The following is a 4,241-nucleotide window of genomic DNA, read 5'->3' on the forward strand; positions in this document are numbered from 1 at the left end:
GACCACTCCTGTCAACTCTCTGTGTCCCTGTCCGACTTAAATCTCTCCCTCTCCCCGTCTCTGTCTCTCTCTCTCTCTCTGTCTCTCTCAGTCTGGTGAGGGCTTTCCCTGCTCCTCCCGGCAAGCGGATTACACAGCCAGGCGGCAGACTGCTGTACCTCTCCACCCTGCGTAAAGGCAGCCGGTTGAGGAGTTAAATCGAAACTGACTGCACGTTCCTCCTCTTCCTCGCGCCCTCAGCCTCCGCCTCTCCCACCCAACAAACCCCAGCTGTCCTCTGGATCGGCGCAGAGGCGTCCATCCCTCCTTGAAAGCCGGTGCGCTCCCGCAGACGCCCGCCCGCCTGTGCGCTCCGGTGTGAGGGCTAAAACGCTGGATGGTGAGTTTCTGAGGGTTTACCACAGACTCGGGGCACCGGGCAGCTACGAGCTCCGCTCACGGTGCGAGGGCGCCGCATAGCGTCTGAGCTACAAACTGCCAGCAAAGAAACACCTGCTAAAATCTGAATGTAGAGCAGACGCACAGTCCTGTTTGGTCCCCAAACTAGTTCTGCCGTGCCTCCCTTCACCAGTGGGCCCCCGGCCCAGTAATACAGCCTTGGTCTCCAGCAGCGTGGTGTCAGTGTCAAGTTTGGGAGTTGTTGTTTACAAAAAAAATCTAAGTACATCTTTGGGACTCGGCTGACTGAAACCACAGAAACAATGAGAAACGTTGGCAACACAGACAAAAAGAGATTTCATTTGGATTATAAATATTAATAAAGAGGGAGATAAATCATATTTATTACATACACATTATTTATGGCTGTATTCTTGTTGTTTATTATCTATCTATTCTTGCATTTACTTAAAACATGATGTCAATTAAGCTTGAAAATGAGACAATTGAAACCTGAAGTGTCATGCAAATACATGTTGAAGGTTATGTACACTCAGGGAAAACTAGAGGATGTGCGTATATTCGTCCTGGTGTGTCATGAAACGAGAGCGATAGCATCATTAATGTCGGCAACTCCACAAATAGGAGTGGCCAAGTCCTGTGGGAGATACGTGCCATCATGCCATAATTAAAACCAAAAAAAAGCAAACGAGATCCAGCGTGTGCCTGTAATAATGTCAACGCACTATTCACATTCATCATTAGTTTGTTCTGCAGAGTGTGATAAATCAGATGTGATTGTAGTGTAGATAGACCGCTTGCTTTTGTTCAATGCAATTCTCTACAAGCTGCGCAGTGGAAAAATATCCATGTGTGATTTGGCCCCGCCTTAGGAGCTGCCCTTGTGGGACATTAGCAGCTTGAAGATGGACAAACTCCAGTTTCTCCAGAGGAAGAGGTGCCAACACACACATACACGCCACTCACCAACTCCCCATAGTTTTCACTAAAATGCATTACATCTGCCGCAAAAAGGTAAACACTACACTTCCAGTTAAGTGATAAAGTGTGTGTGTGTGTGTGTGTGTGTGTGTGTAGGTGTGTGTGTGTGTGTGTGTGTGTGTGTGTGTGTGTGTCTTTCTCAGCCAACGATGTGGACTCGAAACCGAATCAGCAGCTGCAGCAACTATAGAGAGTGAAGAATATACTTAGTTTACCTTAAGTTGCTTGGGTAAATTAAATCTTTTGTTCTGATTCAGGTTCGGAGAGAAGGAGGAGTACATGAGCTTTATGAACGAATTCCTGCAGCAGCACTGGGATGAGATACATCCCAATGTCCTCCTTTGGGGGCTATGTGGATCTGCCTCTATACGCCTGGCTGTGCTCCACGGCCTTCTGGTGGACATCATCTATCAGAGGGACCAGATAGGACAGGAAAGACATGAGTCCAGTTTGGTCGTTAGTCACAAAAGTTTGTGTAACTCTTGCAGAATTTAACATTTATGCCAGAGCCTGAGCTGGACATGTCAAAGCGCCTGGAGGACTTCATCATCCGAAGCCAGGACCATAATGCAATGCTGCAGGCTGAGGTTACCGAGATCCGGAATCAGCTGTCTGTTCGAGAGGAGCAGCTCGCCAGCGCCACCTTCAGGTAAAACAATAGAGCTTAAAAGCAATGTGCATGTCGCATTTGTCAGCAAGTTTTCCAGTTGTTTAATTAAAAAAGTTTAAAATACGTTTAATTGTTCCTGCATTTTGTGTTTGTATCATGCATGTATGCATTCAGTCTGCATATACTGTGTTCCACACTTTATAACTTTAATTAGTCTCATAAAGATGAATAAAGCTGTTAATACTTCAATTGAACCGGGTGTAGAAAGCTAGGCTGTGTTCTAACTGTTATTACTAATTAGCAGTCAAATATTAGATGGTTTCATAGCATTTTGGTGTTCTTGTCTACATGAACATGTCTTCTATCTGTCACAGGCTCGGTGTGATTGAGGAGGAGAGGGAGGGAGATGAGAGGAAGCAAAGTGTTGCCATTGCAGCAGCCAAGAGAATGAACATACTGATAAGAAGACAGAAAAAGCTCATTTTCAAGCTTCATTAGTCCATTTCATAATTCACTTTTTATCTATTCATTCAGATGTCAGTCAAAACTGCACTGAACTTTGTATAACTATAAAACACTGTGCATTGCTAAACACAGGCTAACTTGTAACTACTGAGTTCAATTTGTAAAATTCTGCAGCTTCAAGGTGAAAAGCATTGATTTCAAGTGTTGTTAGCAGTATATTTGCACTACTACACACACATTTTAGAAAATTTGACAATTACTTAATGTGCTCAATCATCAATTATCCTTCAGTAACAAAAAAGGAAAATATTTTTTCATGGTCAGTCTCTCAAATCACAGGGTGCCTTATGCTGCAGTTGCAGTAAAAGAATAGTTTAAAGATTGACATTTCACACACTTTACTGTTAAGTTATAACATAACAAAACACATGACTGCAGCTTCTTTAATATTTATTTACCAATAAATTCAGTTCAGTTCAAATACATAAATTCACTTTAATAACTAGTACATCTGTTACATCAATTCAATTCAAATGAAGTGCGTACAATTGAGTTCAGCTCGATTAAATGATATTAAAAAGATCGATAACATCTATTCAAAAATTCTATTCAATTCAGTAACTAGATCTATGACATCAACTATTACAATGTACATCTACCATTGGGCAACTGCATTAAAAATCCCCAAAATAAAATGGAACTAATTAAGTAAAATCATTACAAATAGTAACAGACATAACAACTCAATAGTCCTTTTTAAAGTGCACCGTGTTGGTAACTCTGAGCTGAAACTACACATACTCGTAGTCATCGATGTCTTTGTCTTCTGATGGGGTGCACAGGATCTCATGATCAGAGTCCTCTTTGGACTGGTGCTCGTCCTGGGCTGATGGGCTGATGTGGATCAGGATGTCATCTGGGGCTTGGGTCTCAGCAACTCTGCCATGCATCCTAGCCAGGCAAAGTACAACATGGTCATCACTGGTCTGAGGTCAGCATAGAAGACTTTTTTAGGGATCAGATTTGTGCTGCTCCTCTCTGCTTCTAGCCTTAATCCTCCTTTGAATAACCATTTGCATCAGATTGAAGAATTGACTTCATGTTTTCTGCAAATGAATTGGGCTAACATAATACACCAAACTAGAGGAAATCCGACAACATTAAGCGTTCATTAAGCATTCATCTCAAACCTGTCTCCCTAACCACGCAAAGAACAGAAGAAAAGCAAACGGCAGCTCTTTACTACGGGGCTTCCTATTAAGGGACCAAGGGTTAAAGACGGGAAATTCATTGACTAAATTTACAAGCAAAATAACACACAAAAGAGCTATAATCGAAGGCCTGACAACAACAAAAAGAAGCAAAAACTCTAGATTTAAGTATGCAGCAAAAGAGGCGTTCAAATGCAGCTCCTCCGCGTTTTTAATAACCACCAGGTGGACTGTGATTGGCTGCAGGTCTCCAGATTCACCAGCCAACAGCCCGAGGGAGGGATAGGACCAGGCGCTGAGGCCCACAGAGTCTAATGGAGCAGTACAGCGCATAACACCGTGATTAACACGTTTTATCACATTCACATGTGGGGGATGTAACAGGCTTCCATATGGGGGTTGATTGCTGGTGACTCTCTGTTGGGATTTGAGACGCATTTGTAATTTGGTATTTTGTCGGTCCTATGTGGTGTCCATGTAATATTCCTGTATGTTTTCAATCAGGAAAGTGTGTCAACGGCTCTCAATAGTCAGTTAATGGTGGCGTGACTGCGGCCCACTTTAGTCATGGTATT

Source organism: Pholis gunnellus (assembly GCF_910591455.1).
Source record: "Pholis gunnellus genome assembly, chromosome: 13".
In the NCBI taxonomy this organism is placed as follows: Eukaryota; Metazoa; Chordata; class Actinopteri; order Perciformes; family Pholidae; genus Pholis; species Pholis gunnellus.